The following is a 19513-nucleotide window of genomic DNA, read 5'->3' on the forward strand; positions in this document are numbered from 1 at the left end:
ACATGACTTGGAGCTGCAAATTTTATTGACTAAGTTTTTCTGGACCTTGGCAGCCATATTGCGGCGTTAACGCTTCGCAAAGAAAGTGAGCGGCAGCGTACAGAAGCAAGTGCAATGTATTTGCAATTTCGCAAATATGTTGTGGTGATCCAAGATGGGCGCCATGTCAGCTTGCTGATTGGCTGAAGGAATATGCCGTGGGGAGCGTCACAGGAAGGACCATTTTGTAAATGTCAATTTGACGTTGCGAGACGTTGCGCTGGGCCGCCATTGCAGAGATTTAACGCTATAAGTTGCAGAGCGACGAGTCGCGCGATTTAAGCTAATGAGCAGCCATATGCAATGGCGGCCTGGAAGAATACGTATCGCCACATTTTCCCCGTCGTTGGATGCAATGAAAATCTTTTGTTTATAGCGCGTGCTCATAGTATTTGCGCCGCTCTCGAGTGGATTTGTGTTTTGGGCCATCATAATTTAAAGGAGCGCGTTTATCTGAAATAATATTGGTTGAACATAGCAAACTTTCTGCAAGGTTGTCCACTTTTCATTGTTGCCTTTGTATTGTAATCAGGATTAATGCCTTTTTGCACAATCAGAAGTTATGACAATGAAACTTTTTTTTTGAAAAAAGAATGCACGTAGGGCGGCGCCTTGAACTTTTCTGGCTCGGTGCTACTGACTAGCGAAGTGAACAAGAGATGGCAGCCCGGCGCTTGCGTCGCGCAAGCGGACGCCTCTGGCACACGCAACGCTACCAGTGATGTTAGGCCGTTTCTCAGCCAGCCGTGTAGGGCTGAGTCACTTGCGTTTCGCGAGATCGCGATAACGTGGCCTGGAACGAGCGCTCCTTACCACTGGTAGGTCGCGCATGCTGTCTCAAGGTAGAAAACAAGCGCGTTGGCGCCAACATACGATGACTCATTCCGTTCCCAAGGACACGGAACGAGCGTGTTAGATTAGGGGACGGAAGCGGCTTGCGTACGGAAGAACTAGGGGGGTCACGGTACTGCGCATGCGCAAACCTCTACGTTTGGATGTAGCGGTAACCTAAAACTCTCTCATGAAGGAGACGACGCCATGTACGCAGCAGAGTACGGAAGCGAGAAGCGTTTTCGACGGAATAATGATGGGCTTTGAGCTAGCTGCTTTATTTTTGTTGAGGAGGAAAACTGTTTTTCTTTATCGAGAACGTTAGGTTCAGTGCCTTCATTTCAGTTTCTTAGGCAAAATGTCTAGTTTGTGTCACGTTATTTGAAAGCAAAACGGGGCCATCAGCGCTATTTTGTACACGTCGCGCCTATGTGACGCCTCGAAGAAGAATGTCCAGAATAGATACTCGGGTTCTTTGCAGCCAGCCCGCTTTCGTTTTTATTCAGTTTGTTTTTCTGGACGCAACCAGTTTAAAGCTTTAATACCGATATAAGGAGTGTGTTCCGTCGAAAGCTTGCTGGGCCGCAGAAGCGAAACGACCCAGTTACAATGCAGATTTAGGGTGGCCCCGGCATAAAAAACGATAGCGAAAGTACCATCCTTCCCCTTCGGCTGGCTTGCCCGACACAAAGAGGGCATCGCGTCGGCCTAGCGTCTCCTGTGTTCAGACATTCCCGCTGTTCACCATATGCATTACTTATACCAATGTTGCCACGCTGTCCGCAGTCGCCAGTTGGCCTGTGCCTATGCCAGCTGGACTCGCACCTATCACCACCACTATCACCACCAGTACATGTAATCATCATGAGCCTCGCTACGCCCACTGCAGGGCAAAGGCCTATCCCATACTTCTCCAACTGGCCCTGTAATGTGCTAATTGTGGCCATGCTGTCCCTGCAAACTTCTTAATCTCATCCGCCCACCTAACTTTATGCCGTTTCCTACTACCCTTCCCTTATCTTGGAATCCAGTCCGTAACTCGTTAATGACTATCGGTTATCTTCCCTCCTCATTACATGCCCTGCCCATGCCCATTTCGTTTTCTTGATTTCAACTAAGATGTCATTAACTCGTGTTTGTTCCCTCACCCAATGTGCTCTCTTCTCATCCCCTTAATGTCCCCTTAACCTCATCTCCTCATCTCCTTAACCCATCATTCTACTTTCCATTGCTCGTTGCGTCGTCCTCAATTTAAGTAGAACCCTTTTCGCAAGGCTCCAGGTTTCTGCCCCGTAGGTGAGTACTGGTAAGACACAGCTGTTATACATTTTTCTCTTGAGGGATAATGGCAACCTGCTGTTCATGATCTGAGAATGCCTGCCAAATGCGCCCCAGCCCATTTTTATTCTTCTGATTATTTCAGTCTCATGATCCGGATTCGCGGTCACTACCTGCCTTACGTAGATGCATTCCCTAACCACTTTCAGTGCCTCGCTACCTATCGTAAACTGCTGTTCTCTTTCGAGACTGTTAAACGTTACTTTAGTTTTCTGCAGATTAATCTTTAGAAGCACCCTTCTGCTTTCCCTGTCCAGGTCAGTGAACATTCATTGCAATTGGTCCCCTGAGTTACTAAGCAAGGCAATATGTACCAATATGGTATATGGCAAGGCAATATGTACCAGTATATGTACGGCCGTATTACTCGGCTTGGTGTCCTGGCTGCACTACATATTATTACTGCGGCTATTGAGGGCACATCTCCCGATTCTGTCAACGTGTACCAGCAGGATGAGGGGCGCGGCTATATAGATATCGGGAACATACGGACGTCCATCGACCCGTGAGCTACCAGTAGACTTCCTACCACCCTTCTTTGGCCGAACACTCTCCACCCTGTACTGCCGATACGCCTAACTAGCGTGAATATCGGTGCCGATAACCCTCTCCACGTCGTCGATCAGGGCTTATTTATTACGAATTATTGAAGGGATGGGCTACTATGATAAGGTTACGAGTTTAAAATACATAAGTCCAAGATAACGTATCTAGCAACGTTATTAGAAAGTCAGAAAATAAAATAGGGCAGCTGCAGTTGTAAGAAAAACAAATATAGAACACCACAGGAATTAAGAATGAGCACAAATAACCGATGTAATAAAATCATGCAAACGTACGTACATGCAATTTATTCCAGTCAAAATTTGTTTTTGGCCGAAATGAGTTTTTGGCCGAAATGTCGAACTTGTGGCAGTGATCCACACTCTGCAAGATTAGGTGCAGCTCTAGTTCAGGGTGACTTAAGATAATAATTATAAGTAATACATATTCTCAAGTAAACACAGCCATGTCATTTGTCTGCGAGCGACCAGAGGGGGAAGGTCTAGACCAGCTTTCATGCTGGGAACACTGGAAAAAGAATGATAATTACATAGAATTAATTATGCTGGTCGATTCTGAATTCTTTCATATCTGTGATGAGCGTGATATTACCGGGATTTCCTATCGCAGATGAATATTTGAACTTTTATTAGACGTAAGGGATATGCGTTTTTTTTATGTGTGAAGTTTGCCCAACGACATAAATAATTATATACTAAAATTCAGGCCAGTTTCGGCGGTGGACATCAGTAAGGCTCGGTGGTTGGGCCCATGGAGCCAATAATCGTAGTCAGGTGGCCTCGTGGTATAAAGGTCCACTGTTTGCAGGTAGCCTTGCTTTTTCATAGACGATGAGGGGAATGAGACGTTATGATTTAGATAGCCGCGCATCGGATTAGCCTAGGAAACTATCCGATCGACGTGGAGGTTCCGTAAAGGGCTTGCTAGTTATGTGTACACCAAGGTATTTGCAGAATGTGATGAAATCAAGTGGAAGGTTGCACTGAGAACAAGACACTGAATGGAATACGGAATACTGGAAGACCCTCACCAAGCTTGTTGGAAAATATAAACATTCTGTGTTCTGTAAGATAATTGGAGACGCGAGCTTCTGATCGCCTAGCCTTTAGTCGCGAATTCTATATAGCGCACACAAAGCAATAATAATTTCAATGTCAGTTTGAAGGAACGTGCGGTCAGAGTCATTAGTTATTCTCCAGTGCACAACATAGCCGTGGGCATCAAGACAAGTAGACCTGGCTACATGAGTCGGTAGGTCATTAATGGAAATCATGAGGGGCATAGGTATCCCTGAGCTTTTTCATATATCACCTTTGATATAAGTAGTAGAATAATAGGATTGCAGCCTAGTTATCATGCATTAGCACCCATTAGCATCCGCAAACATCCATTAGTGCCCATTCAATAATATCCCTTTCTTCACTCTCTCAAATTTCCATATCGTCAGGTTTCTCGGCTAGCTGCAAGTTTCTGTAGATAACCTGGGTAGTATTCACTAACGCAAGCATAACATGCTAACCGGTGAATGAAAGAAATGGATTTTTCCGATATTCGATACGCTCGTTAAAGGGAAGCTGAAAGGTATTACAGAAAAAATGAGTGAAGAACAGTACGCCGTGGTTTTCAATCCTCTGAATTCGAATATCGCATCGAAATTGAGTGAAAGAAAGCGCAAACATATTTTATTTCGACGAAAAGTGCAGCAGCAGACAAGCCAAGTTCGCGTGCCTCGTTTCCGCCTGTGATTGGTCGGGCGCCTCGTGACGTCAACAATGGTTCGGCTTGCAGACGACGCGTGAACGCGACAGCCATCGCCTTGCTTGCAGCGCTGTCGCGTGCAAGATCACTTGTAAGGGGTTTATACTTGTGCATACTACACGTACGTACATACTTGTACATACTACATGTACGAGCCGATTGCGAAGAGCCGGTCTCTCCAAGAAGCAAAAAACGCTGCTGCAAGCACTGCTTTCCACGCGAACGAAGGCGAAGTGTTAGTATCTCCTTGTGTTGGAAATGTTCTTTGGCGAGTATGTTTTTTGCTAAGCTGCATTCAGCGTTCCAGTGAGTACGTATCCGGGCAAACAACTGTAGTGTTATGTTCCTGCATGCCTCCTCGTAGAACGTAAGTGGTGATGCGATCTTCAGCATTTGTGCGCTACCCCAAAGCTGTCGGCAATCTACACAGACGGTTTAAACGCGGGAAAAGTTTACCGGCTGTTGTAGCACGTGTTGTATAGTACCTTATCAGCGCGCCATCCGCACGCTACTCGTAACCGGCGAATTCCGTCAGCTACGTGAGATGATCGGTTTCTTATGTGTGCGAGAGAAGGGGGAGTGCAGCGTCTTGGCGTGAGCAGGCTTTCCAACACATGCAAACTTTAAGCTTGCACTGCGTTATGGTAGCTGAATGCAGGCTGTTTCACAACACACGTGCGAATAGAAAATTCGCGGCGCTTGGCGATGAAACCTGCGTCAAGGGTGGGTGATAAACATGCACCTTCTGTTCAGCGTGCTAACAATTTTTTTTAAGAGAACCCAAAGCACGCAAGAAGATGAATTCTCGGCGGTAGCTCCGAGCAGCCTGCGCCAGAGCGATTGGTGAACAGCCGTGTCATATTCCTTTCTAAATGCACTGAGCTAGCTGAGCTAGTTGGTAAGGGTTCATAATGGAAAAAGGGGGTAAGGCATGCAGACACGGACACAAGAGAAGTGGGCAACACGAACACCGACTACGAACTCAAGGAAGCACTGAGGACAAAAAAAAAGAAATATTCTTGTTCCCAGTCTCCGACTGGACGCTGTCGCTTCTCGTCGGCCATTTTACGAACGCTGTTGTTGTTCTTTTTTTATCTCTGCATATTATTTTCAATGTGGTGCCGCGCTAAAGCCTATCCAACAACCACGGAAGCCAACTTTGCAGCTTCGTCAGCGCAGAACAAGAAGCAATAAGCGTACTGGACCGACGACAAGACGCGCGCGCTGCTGAAAGTGTGGGAAGACCACCTCAACGATTTGGGCAGAGTGAAGCGCAACCTGAAAGTGCAGTACATGTCAAATGCCGAATGCCTGCGTGCAGAAGGTGCCGATAAACATCGGTATAAATTGTGAGGGCCATTTTGCATACCCGTGTAGAGTGGGAACGCAAGAACGCAATGACATTCAGCATGAATGTCATTTACTGTGAACGACATTACACGTGCATATCGTGTGACAGAGCTATTAAACTGGCATTACCGACACATGGCCTTGAGTTTCTGATATTCCAAGGTGAGGCGATGGTCTAGTGCCCCTAACTTTTGTTATGTCAACTTTACACCGTACTGGATGGTCCAAATTAAATTTTATATTTTTCTTCAAATTAGGCGCTGGGAGGTGTGACGTTCACCTGCACAAATAATTTATGTTGCTAGGAGGACACAAAGTGAGATGATAATTAACGCTGTCTGCCGGCAATTGACTAACATGGAAAAATTAAATTTTTAATAACTGCGGTAGGCGGGTATGTTTGCATTGAAACTTTAGAGGCAGTCGTGATTCTACACAGTTCCCATTGCAAAAAGTCTTCTAGTAAGCCGACATTCCGAAATATCCTGCAGGAAATTTTAATTTCCGTTCCCATGATTACACATGAAAGGCAGTCCGGACCGGCGAAAGCTCCTCCCTGATGTGACGCGGCAGTCGCGTGCTGCGTTTACTCTGAAAACGGGGTGCAGGCATAGGCAAAGAGCATAACTGTTCCCCTTTCACTCTCGGCTGGCGAAATAAAAAATCAGAGAACGCCGAACCGCTGTCGAAACACGCAACCTCGCAGCTTCTAACGATGGTGGCAGCTGCCATGCCGAGATAAGGGAGCCAGCGGAGAAGCCGGAGGTCAATGAGCATGCGTATAGCGGCGACTAGACGATCGGGTATTGTTTTTGCATGGGTGGCGCAAGTAAATGGACTTCTAATTTATAAATATTCTAACATTTATTGAACTTATCAACTATAACAAACTCTGATTCAGCCGTGGTAACAAATATTTCATTCTGCTATTTTGAAGTTGGTGGGCTCATGTACAAATGTCGTTTTTCATGCAAACACAACACTCATCAAAATGTCACTGCTTTATATAGTATGTCCAAACGGCTTTCCATCCACAGCAACGCAAAGCATAAACTGCTATTGCGATGGCTCTATAAATCTGCGCAGTACTTCTGAGCCGATGCTGGCACAGGCAGCTATTATTCGGGCAAGTATTGCTGAATGTGCTTAGTTCGTGCATCATACTCTTCAGTTGCGGTATAATTGCGCTAAACTGACTTACGCTAAAGCAATACAAACTATTATTCTGTTCTTCATCGCATTACCGTCAGTGGGCGCAGTTGCATAGACTCGATCTTTAACGTAGCCCCAAAGAAAAAGGACGAGCGGAGAAAAGTGGGAAGATCTCGGCTGCCAAATATCGTTCCTGCGCGCCCAAATCTACTGTCGTGGAAAATGACGGTCCAACCAGCCCTTGGCAGAGGTAGAGAAATGTGGTGGTGCTCCGTCATACTGGAACCATACTTGGCGCAGGTCATTCAGGGGAAGGCGCGAGACAAAGTTTGTGACGACAATACTTAGTTTTTCTTGCGTGTGCTTCTTTCCATTCATGTTGCTTTGAAATAAGTAAAGTCCAATGATCCTGTCTGCGATTATGCCACAACATATTCACACTCCAGCGAACTTTGTGCTTGTGCTGCCGCAGCCAGTGTGGATTTTTTCGGGACCAATAATGGGTGCTGTGAACATTCACGGTGCCATTCCGGCAAAACCGAGCTTCACCTGTCCATGTTACTCTTTTGCAGGAACTCCTCTTCTTCAGTTTTGATCAGGCCCCAACTGCAGAAGCCAAGCCGCCTTTCAAAATTTCACTTACGCCTTGGGGAAGGCAAACATGGTACGGATAGAATCTAGGCTTCTTTAGAAGATTCGCGACTGTTCCGGAGTTGCGTCCGCGCTCATGGGCAATCTGTCGGGTACTGATTTCGGGGCAGCAGTGTTATGTACGAGAGAACGTCAATTTCGAAGTGTTCTTCGACAACGATCTTTTTGGTCTGTCTCTGATGGGAGACTGATCCTGTTGTGTGAAAGTATCGAAAGATGTTTGTGAAGGTTGGCTTAGTTGGAATGGAAGTGGATGGTCTGCGTGTCGAGCCGCTTACAGCCGCATCGCTAATGAGGCGTCGCCATTCATCTCAGCCATTGGAAGAACCACGTCTAATTGGTTTTCGGTAGAATATCACGCGCCAGTGGAAGTAACCATTTCAGCACCAGTGGATCCCAACGTGGTTTTTCTTGATTGTCCTTCAAGAGGCACCGCTATGGGGGAAGCAGTCTAGTATCTAGATTGTAGTAAAGCTAACGCGTTGACAAGATACCGTCCTGGTGCGACCTCAAGTTGTACAAGAACGTACCGAAAACTTATATTCCGTGATCGCACTTAACAGGATAATGCGACGCTCCACCACGCATTCATTCCTTGATTTCGCCAAACGAGGGTGAAAGCGAAGCAGTTATAATTTTTTGCCTATGCCTCCGCCCCGTTTCCAGACTGAACGGCGCGCGCAACAGCAGCGTCAGATCAGGGAGGAGCTTTCCTGACAGCCTTGCAGGCGTAATAATGCGAACGTAAATTAATATTTGCAGCCGTATATCTCGGAACACAGGCATACTAGAAGAATTCTGACGAATGAATTTGTGTAGAATCACCACTGTTTCTAACTTTTCAGTACAAACATTCTCGCTTACTGCAGTCACTAAGAAGTTAATTGAAGAAGTTAATAGTTAATTGACCTGATAGACAGTGATAATTGTTATGTCAGTTTATGTCCCCTTGGCCACACAACTTATTTGCATTGGTGAACTTCACGTACCTGCCTGAGCCTGACTTTAAGTAAACCGTAAAACTATAGTGATCACCCCGTATTTTTCTATTTGTTTATTTGTCCATACTATGAGCATTTTTCGACATCTTACAGTGTGAGAAACGCAATCTCAAAACAGTGGCATGCGCAAAAACAATTAATCGATAATTATCTGTTAACGTAACAAATACTACTACTAGCAAATAATAGCAAATGAAAACAAAAATGTAATAATTATAGGCGTCATCAACATTAACCTCGCTGATTGTACGTCTCCTAATGGTTTACGTTATTCTGATTATTTTAACAGCTTTGGTTATGAATGTTTAATTAAGATACCGACACGATGTGCTAGCCACCTCATAGGTACATTAATTGTCCGTGCATTATGAAATTTGGCATATCCGCCAGACGCAGGTGTTCTAATGACCGACATAACTGATCACTATCCTATATTTTTAAACTTTCACTATACTCATGGTTCCGAAAAAATCACGTACACGAAGTTTATACTAGGCAAACAATCATTCCTCGAAGCCGTGTCGAATCTTGACTAGTCCCCCATATTTTCTACAAACGATCCACAAAAAGCATTTGCATTGTTTCTCTCTATGGTTAAGTCCTGTTTTGATCGTCATTCCCATCAAGTTAAATGTGAAAACAAGTTCGCGTCGCCTCAGAATCCATGGATAACGGATAAGCTCCTAGCTTTAATGCGCAAGAAGGATAGTCTTTGCAAGAAAACCAAGAGACAACCGTTTAACAAGAATTTAGCCATTCGGCACAAGACGTTTTCTAACCAGCTTTCCGCCACATTGAAAAATGCTAAAAAACATGGTACGAAAGAAAAATTTGGGATGCGGTAACAACTTAAAAATGAAATGGGAAATTGTTAACTCCTTCTTAAATAGGGAAAGTCATCGCGAAACCAGAACAGAAATTGCTTATCAGGGCAAGGTGTACACGACCGCCAAAGATATAGATGATGCGTTTGCTAATTTCTTCTATAGCAGTGAACTACACAGGCCTGCGCATGACAATTCCTTGCCCCAGCGCCTGCCTCAGTCTTTCTTTTTATTTCCAACTACAACCCAGGAAGTTCTAAACATTATAAACAACATGAAAATAACCGTCGCATCGATAAATTACACCCTTCCCATATAAAATTATTTGCACCCTTAATAACTGATGTCCTTGCAGACTTAATCACCATGTTTAAATCAGGCAGTTTCCCACAGGAACTAAAACAAGGCGAGATCACCCCAATTTTTAAGAAAGGTGACTGCTCTTTAATTTCCAATTATCACCCAATCTGTATATTACCTTTCTTTAGCGAGGCAATTGAAAAGGTTATAGAAAAACGTTTAACTAATTACCTTACAAAATGTAACATTCCCTCACCGTTTCAACACGGATTTCGCTCGGGTTACTCGACGGAACTTGCTCTTGTCTCTCTAACCGATCAACTAAAACTCGCTATCGGGGAAGGCAATTATGCAGCTTTAGTATTTGTATTTTTAAGCAATGCGTTTGCAAAAATAAATCATCACATCTTATTTCCTAAGCTTGAATGTTTAGGAATTACCAACGCAGCACTTTTGTTACTACAAAATTACTAAATAGACAGAATGAAGGCCGTAACTATTTCAGGCGTTTATTCTAAAACCATGTTCACTAATACTGGCGTGCCCTAGGGTTCCATATTCGGTCCGCTTTTATTTTTATTATATGTCAATGATCTGCCTAACTGCCTCTCTATTTCGAAATGTATACTTTATGCAGATAATACTACTATCATTAACTCCGAGAAATGTCTTACAACCTTAGTATCTAACCTTAATGGCGATTTACACAGCCTGCTGGAGTGGTGCCATACTGACCAGCTACAGATAAACCCGTCGAAAACAAGATTTTTTTTGTTGCATTCACCTCGCACCAACGAACACTTCACTCAATTCCTCCTATTTTTCTGGGCGCAAGTCCTATCCCTGCAAGTTTTTCATGTAATTATCTTGGCATAGAAGTAGGTAGAAATCTTAAATTTATTGAACACTTAACCAAAGTAAAACAGAAGATTACCTACAGGATTAGGGTACTTGTAAAAGCATGAAATATATTTAACCATCAAATATTACCATCATTATACTTTTCATTTGTCCATTCCCACATTTACTACTGCGTTACTTGCTGGGGAAACACTTAGGTAACCCATTTAAAGTCAATGCAAATCCTACAGAATCACGCTATTAGGATAATTACATTTAGCCCAACAGCAACGGCTCATATCTTTTATGAACTAATCGCATTCTTTCAGTCGTGCAACTCGTTAAATATAACCTAAGTACCTTTTTTGTTCCGTCAAATCAATTACACACGATGCGATAGCTTGATACCACAATCTGCTCTTATAAATACTAAAATTACCAGGTTTGCTACAAATAGGAAATACATTTTACCCAAAATACATACTAATTATGGCAAGCAGAGCGTCCATTTTTCATCTATCGCATTCTAGAACACACTACCATTACATATAAAAACACTTACAATTCACGAATTTAAGAAACAACTAAAAGAGTACATTCTGTCGAATACTGATGCCTAATTCATACTCACAACCATTCTTTCAGGGTGCCTTCATTTCATGTTCATTGCCATACCATTAGGCTGTCTCTGCCTTACATATACATTCGAGTTAGCAAATTATGCTCTGTTTATCACGTCACCTTCTCTGTTACTTTACTATGTGTCAACGAGATTATGTTACAGTGCTTTTTTTTCTTGACATTTTTGCACATGTAATTCTTCAATCATGCCGTTCATACTAAAACCTGTAATTCTTCCATGTTAACGATTTGTTCAAACTACTATAATTTTTGTTTTATTATGTTTAATTTGTACAGGAGGTCCCATTGCAGTCTTTGGCTTCGGGACCTCCTTCTGTATATTACATCTTGTAATCTTTCTAATCATCTCAATAAAAACCGATTCTGATTCTGATCACATATAAATCATATATAAGAGCAAGGCATATGTGCAATTACGATTAGTAAAACATTTCCTAATCTTTTTCAAAGGAAACCACAGATTCAACATTTTCAATAACTTCTGAATGAAGTTTGTTCTAGTAGACAATTCTTCTAACTGAAGATGAATACTTAAAGACATCAGCTGTGGAGGAATAAGGCATGAAAGCATAGTTGTGATTTATCTTTGGCGATATTTTGCCAGGAGGTCGCAAGTACAGGCTCCACCTTTAGGCTTGTCGTGTGTAATTGGAACATAAATTTTAATCTAGCAACCCTCCAACGCTCAGTAAGTTTGGGAAGGTTAGCCCTATTAAGTAACTCTGAATCTGATTGCGCTCGGTTGTAGCAGGAAAAGACAAACCCTGTAGCAAGAGGCTGCACTTTCTCTACTTTATTAAGGAGGCATTGCTGATTTGGGTCCCAAACTATACTTGCGCTCCCTAGACTAGGGCGTCGCCAAGTATGCATTTGGTTTACATCAGAACTAGCATACTTTAATTGCCTTTTGTTACGTCTCGATACGGCGATGAGCATTCCTTAGACGTTTGCCACGAGGCAACGCCTCCCCCCCCCCCCCCCCACCTTCATCAGCGCCTATCCAGAAGTCGATGCAACGTTGGCGCCGACTGTTGACGGCTCAACAAAAGACCCCTCTGCCTGCACTTGACAACCTGAACTAATTGGTGGGAAGCGCCAACGTCGAATGCTACCGGGTGAACGGCTCCGACCTCAGATTTCCCAGACTGCTCTGCGCTTGCGCCATATGCGGGGGAGGTTGTGCAACATATGAGGCGGAGTTCGGCGGAACGGTACGACGATCCTGGGCAGGATTTTTTGACCCATTCAATGATTGTGATTGGCCGCGACACAGTCACCAGAGACCCTAAAAAAATTATGGGGTTTTACGTGCCAAAACCACTTTCTGTATATAAGGCACGCCGTAGTGGGGGACTCCGGAAATTTTGAACACCTAGGGTTCTTTAACGTGTGCCTAAATCTAAGTACACGGGTGTTTTCGCAGTTCGCCCCCATTGAAATGCGACCACCATGGCCGGGATTCAATCCCACGACCTCGTGCTCAGCAGCCCAACACCATAGCCACTGAGCAACCACGGCGGGACCAGACACCCTAGTCTAGTCTCCTAGGGAAGTCGACGGGGTTAACAACGGAGACCATTGGTGCAGTGAATGGTGCTGACGTGTCCTGATGTGAACTCAGGCGTTTATTATACTCCTATACATGGACTGGCCTTCCGTATCCGGGGCCAGTGTAATTAATATCAAATAAACCTTTTTCCGTCATTCCTTTTACCAGACGTACTCGTTTACGGGCTTGATGGATTCCTGGCTCAAACGCTACTTTGAGCCTTAACACTTTTTAACAAAAAAGCTAAGCTTTCGCCGTGCGGATCCACAAGTGATCACCACATGACGGCTCTATTTTAGATCATGTGTTATGGTTATTCAGAGATATTTCATTTCTTTTGCATGTATAATATATCACTGCAAATAGCACGACGAAAAGTGAGTGTAAGTTCTTATTGATTACAGTCATGTATATCCCAGGAGGTACGCGAATCATTAATAATTTTCAAGGGTTCATTCAATAAGATTTGGTCACTGGCGTTTTTCACCCGACGGAACACCAACCATTTGCAGATAGTCGTACTTCAATTATTTATTGATATGTGGACTTATATGTTTTTCGGGTGAGCGTTTTCCCCGTCTAACAAATGTTATCACTGAGCGTGGGATGCGCCCGTATGTATCGGAAGTTTCTGGAATGTTATCGATGGTTCTGTTTTCACCGAAGCCTGTGTAGTCTGATTGCATGTAGGACGCGCATTGTGTAGAACTTTCTGGAAGACACGCGGGCACCACCGATTACTGTGGCACATTCGATGACTCATGTATAAAAACCCACGCGCTTGATTGGCACATGAAATTTTCGATGGTCGACGAGTGGTGTTCGCCGCTGTTGTTTTTCCTTGAGTGTAGCCCATTTTTGAGGGCACAGGTTCGCCAAATAAAACACTAGTTTTGTCACTTTCTTCAGCGTCACTACGACGTGACATCTGGTGGAGGTACTTTTTGTTCACGTACCGGACGCGCCCGACAAGCTGTGATCCAAGCCCGCGGACCGCAAAGGCAACAACGTCGTCATGGACAGTCGAGCAAGCCGCCGGCTACAATAGCTTCCCCCGGAGCACGGACTTCTACCTGAGACGAACAAGAAGATCGAGATCGTGGCCAAGACAGCCCCAGTGGCAGCCGCAACATCCTCCATCGTTCTGCAGCAGCCCAGGCAGCTACCGACGTTCCCTGGATCATTTGATTTGATTTGATTTATTGATTTCCATTTACACACACACATGTACAGAGGAGTGGTAAATGGAGGTGGATGAGGGAAAAAAGCCGCACAGACGCGGCTTGAGGTAATCTCCCCCCCCCCCCTTAGGTACAATATGGCTGCATGGGGTAACACATCAAGCGCCATATAAATTAAATTTATCTAGTGGCCATAAAACATTGCAGTTATACAATATATGAAAAAACAGTGAAATATTTCCACAATAACAATGCAAAACACACTGCGGCATTGAAATAAGTAAATGATATACACTTGGTAACATAGACAAAAAAACGAGGAACATAACACACATTAGTAATCATTAACAAACGTGCTCTAAAGTGAAAGCAATAGAGTTTTAAATTCTGACAGTGATAAATCCTGTAAATTGAAGCCTGCTCTGTCGTATAAATTCAGTAATCTTGGAAGGTTGTTACACAACATTTGACTACTGTAGTTAGTTATAGAGCGCGGAACCTTCCAGACTTCAGGTGTACGAGTTGAATAACGGTATGAATTGACGGATAGATTTGCAAGTTCTACAATTAAAGTATTGTTACGTTTGGTATTAAAGTAATACTCGCGTAATAGTCTGCAGTTATAGATGTTATGGGCTGTCGCAATGTCGTATTTCTTGAACAGGTGTTCAGTATGGGCGGCAAACGGTACATGAGCGATGACACGTATTATTTTCTTCTGCATACGAAATAATTTACTCAAGTTACAATCAGTTGGGGTGCCCCATACAAGATGCCCATAATGTATGTGAGACACGAATAATGCATTATAAATTAATAATTTTACAGAGACGGGTAAAGTATATCTGTAGCGACTTAAAACACCTGTTATGCGGCTAAGTTTTTGGAGTGCAAAGCTTACATGGTCGTCCCATTGCATGGTACTCGTGAAGTGTACCCCTAACACTTTTGCAGAAAGAGTAAGTTCTATATTTGTGGATCTATACGCTAATGTTTGAGGACATCGTTTCAGGACCCGGAAAATCGGCTGTAAACACACGAAAGCGTCGCTGCTTTCAACAACTGGAACTTTGACAACAAGCTGCAGCATGTGTATTTTGCCTTAGAAGACGCCGCCAGGGCGTGGCTTGAAAACCGGGAATCGACCCTGACTATATGGGACCTGTTCCGCAACGGCTTCCTGCAGACGTTCACGAGCGTCCTGCGCAAAGAGCGAGCCCAAGCTCTACTGCGAGTCCGCATGAAGCTGCCAACCGAGAACATCGCAATTTTTGCAAAGGAAATGACTCTCCTTTTCCGCCACGCCGACCCCGGCATGTCTGAAGAAAAGGAAGTTCGGTTCTTGATGCGGGATGTCAAGGAACAACTATTCGCCGGATTGATACGCAACCCGCCCAATACTGTTGATGAATCTGTTTCGGAGGCGATGGATGAGACGCTTGAAATGCGCACCAGGCGCTAACAACAAACTGCGTGGAAGCTGAAGCACTAGGCGCCGATGTCCTGAGCGAGACGATAAGAGCGGTCGTACCGGAAGAGCCGCAGAAGTTCTGCCCCAGGTCTCAGCCCCAGGTGGCCTCAATCACCGACATAGTAAAAGAAGAACTTCAGTGGTCACTATGAATACCAGAAGTTCCGGCATCAGAGCAACCCCAGCAGGAAGCGATGACCTACGCCACCGCCGCCCGCCGTCAAGGTCCCCTTCCGCGACCGCACCAGGGCCCCGTAACCCCACAATTACGTCGTTCACCGCTGCCGCCGCCAGCACGTCCGCCCGTCGCCTAGTGCAGCTACCCGAGGAAGAAGGACATTTGGCGCGCCCCCGACCACCGGCCGATCTGCTATCACTGCGGGGAAGCCGGACATGTCTACCGCCAATGCTCATACCGCGAAATAGGACTACGAGGGTTCACTGTCAACGCTCCGCGTCCACAGCAAGGTGAGCGCCCGCGCGATATTACCGACTACCTGGCCGCCACACAGCGGAGCACTCGACGACCAATCCGCTCGACGTCACCGGGCCGCTACCTATCGCCGCAGCGCCGACCATACACTGGCCCAGCCCGGGGCCGGTCCGTCAGCCCATATCCGGAAAACTAACCGCCGCAACCGATGGAGGTGCGGTTGCTGCTCGTCAAAATGACAAAGATCCTCCGCTGCCGACGAAGACGCCAAAGAGACCATCTCGACGACATAACAACGACACGCCGCTATCCCTACGAAGCCTGGAAGCAAGAAATGCAGCGGCCAAGGACCTGACGACGCGACGTACCGGCCACACGTCAAAGCGACGCGGCTGTGATCCGATGCCAAGACCTAACTGCAATGCAAAACAAAGAGCCACCGACCTCGACGTGTTGCTCAATGGCCACGCAGTCACCGCATTAGTAGACACAGGAGCCGACTGCTCCGTCATGAGTGGACCCTTCGCCGCCAAGTTGAATAACGTTAGGAATGTGTGGGTGGGTGCCTATTTCGGGCCGCTGGAAGACACCTAATAATGCTGACTGGAATCTGGACTGAAAGAAGTACAGTTCATGACTGGACCTACCCTGGCACCTTCGTTATCCTCTAACAGTGTTCACGAGACGTCATTCTTGGCATACAGTCAGCTCAATTGCAATTTTCTTTGTAATTTTCCTCGCTAAACTTGTTATACAAAACGAACGAGAAGAATGGACTCTTAGCACTCGATGTAAAACAAAATAGGATTAAATGGTATATACATATTTCTTGTTCACCCGCCGCGGTTGCTCAGTGGCTATGGTGTCAGGCTGCTGAGCACGAGGTCGCGGGATCGAATCCCGGCCACAGCGGCCGCATTTCGATGGGGGCGAAATGCGAAAGACACCCGTGTACTGAGATTTACGTGCAAGTTAAAAAACGCCAGGTGGTCGAAATTTCCGGAGCCCTCCACTACGGCGTGCCTCATAATCAGAAAGTGGTTTTGGCACGTAAAACCCCATAATTTAAATTTTTTAAAATATTTCTTGTTTATTCGTTCCAATTAAGCTATCCTAGTGTAGACCGTTGTCAAACGGGTACTCCTTGCCCGCACCAGCTGTTTACGAAACAGATTGCAAATACGTTGTCGCTGACTCCTTGACCAGAGCCGAACAAACAATATACAGGCAAATCCAAGCAGGATCCTTTCCCCACCCCTGCCTCCAGAACAAAATATACCCAGAGAGATACAAGAACACATGTCCTCACTGCAATGCATTAGGCACCCTTCGGCACGTCATAGGACAGTGCAATTTTTCCACAGACCACCCGCCAACTATACCCATAACTAACCCCCCTGCTATCCCCACCCTTTACGAGCGATGGGAGATCATGCTGTCCAAGCCCGCCCTGGAAGATCAGCTCCGACTGATCCACAGGGGCCAGGCGGCCCTGGAAGCATATGGAGCCCGCGAAGAGGGAGCCACCCCATCAGACGCTTAACGCGTTTCATTTCATAATGGACCAGTAAAGTTGTTTCTCTCTCTCTTGTCGCTGTAAAATTTCGTAAAATAACTCCTTTGAAGTGACTAACAAATCATATACTGAATAACTCACAAAAGATATCTAGTGAGTTTCCGCTTTGAAGTTATCGCTATTTATATTGTCTCTAGTTTGATATCGCCCTTTGTACGTATGCTACAGGCAGTCACTTTGACAAATCTAACTCTCTTTGCCACAAAGGAGTGCATCAATTCTTTACTCTCGGCAACGTTTTGTGCTTGAGCCCATGAATTTAGCAGTACACATGAAGATCAAAGCACTGTAATCTGAAAAAAAAATGCATGCGCTCGCTAGTTGGGATATGTCGCAGCCAAGCTGTGGCAGTTAAAGTTGCGGCACACTCTAAAAACTAAGAGAGTGCCGGGCACTCCCTTTGAGGGAGTAGCGGCTTGTCCCATATTTCACTCTCTTTTCGAGAGTAGATCGACCCTCTTTGAGAGAGAGTAGGTCAACTCCTGTTGACAGAGTTTTGTTACTCCGCCGCAAGGGATTGCTAGTACTCTTCCACAGAGTGATAATACTCTTCCCACAGGGAGTGCTAGTACTCTTCCGCAGAGTGCTAATACTCTCACCGCAGGGGTAATGGCACTTCACCAGACCGAGTACTTCTACTCCCCCAAACAGAGTGCTAGTACTCTTCCCAATACCCTCGTAGCGAAGTCCTGGCCACGCATGCAGGCAGGAAATCAGACCAAATTAGGACCGCTGATATACCTTCCCAAGGCGGCTCCTCAGGGTCAGTGGCCCAATTCCAAGCGGCCTTCAGAATAGGCATGAGCAAAGTTATGCAGGATTTTAAAGTCATTTTTCCTGGCTATTTGCTGCCTACCATGAGGCGTGACTGCTCGGAATCGGCCTATGCGTATGCGTCCCGAACACCACTGCGGAGAAAAAAAAGCTAACGGAGATTTAATCCGCAAATATCCCCGCAAATTTCACACTCAGTAGTCACATAATCTAATTAGAACATGATAGTCAAGGGCATCACATACTTATGAAGAACCACATTGCTCTATACATCACGTGGATTCGAACCCGCGTACACTCGCATGTATACATTTCAAAGCACACATCCTAACCATTACACCACAGAACCACCACACTCAAGCGTGTTCTTTTAGAGGTTATATATATAACAAATGTATTTGAGGAATCTGCTGTGGTGGGTTGAGTTTCTCTGCAGTGTGCTGTGCTGTTGTGTACTGAAATACGTTTGCGTTTGCATCATTTCCATTCCTTGCTACGACTAACGAAGGAATACAACGTAGACGACGACGTGAGAACTATTAACGGCTTGTTGTCACCCCAGAAAAATAACAAATGTGCCGTTCAGCGCACGATCGAGTGCTTTTCCAGTCCATGCATTATATGTTCTCCGAAAATACGCGGTTACAAAATATCGTGCCAACCATCCACGTATGTGAATTTAAGTCGCGCGTATACTGGTGAGCATTTCTGTTTATTTTTTCCGCCAGTTCCATTCGTATGTGGTCAACTGCGACGCCAGTACCAGGCATTTCGACGTGCCTCACGCTGCCGTGTAGGCGTTCTTTTCAAGTGCATTAGTTTAGAGTTTGGTTCAGTCCGTTGTGAGCTGTTGTCCTGCATTAGCAGCGGATCATTAGCGTTTTGAAGAGCATGCATTCCAGCATTTGGAGACTGCTTATGCCGATAGCCGCGTCACATGCATTGGCACGCATGTTTAAATGACTAATCTGACCACTTGTTACGCGTGCACTGCTCGTATCCTGTGGCAGTGCTCGTTCTAAAAGCTTCGAAGACCATCTACATTCATACGTGTGTTCAATATATATGCACAGGATGGACTTGCCGGCTAGTTGGTTGAGCATTTTAAAAGAAAGAGCGCAACACAAGCACGACGCAAAAACATGGACCACACCACGAAGCGCTGGTTTGGTTGATGATTTTTTTCGTCCTGGTGTTTGCGCTGATTCTTCTTCCACGATACACGCATACCACAGGTAC

General features: G+C 45.2%; 1 protein-coding gene across 2 annotated transcripts in view; it reads left to right on the top strand.

Annotated features, from left to right (window-relative positions):
* LOC135910189 (uncharacterized) overlaps positions 1–19513 on the top strand; it is a 328772-nt gene that overhangs the window by 35772 nt on the left and 273487 nt on the right. The window lies entirely within an intron of this gene.

The sequence above is a fragment of the Dermacentor albipictus genome, chromosome 1 (genome assembly GCF_038994185.2).
Source record: "Dermacentor albipictus isolate Rhodes 1998 colony chromosome 1, USDA_Dalb.pri_finalv2, whole genome shotgun sequence".
NCBI classification, from domain to species: domain Eukaryota; kingdom Metazoa; phylum Arthropoda; class Arachnida; order Ixodida; family Ixodidae; genus Dermacentor; species Dermacentor albipictus.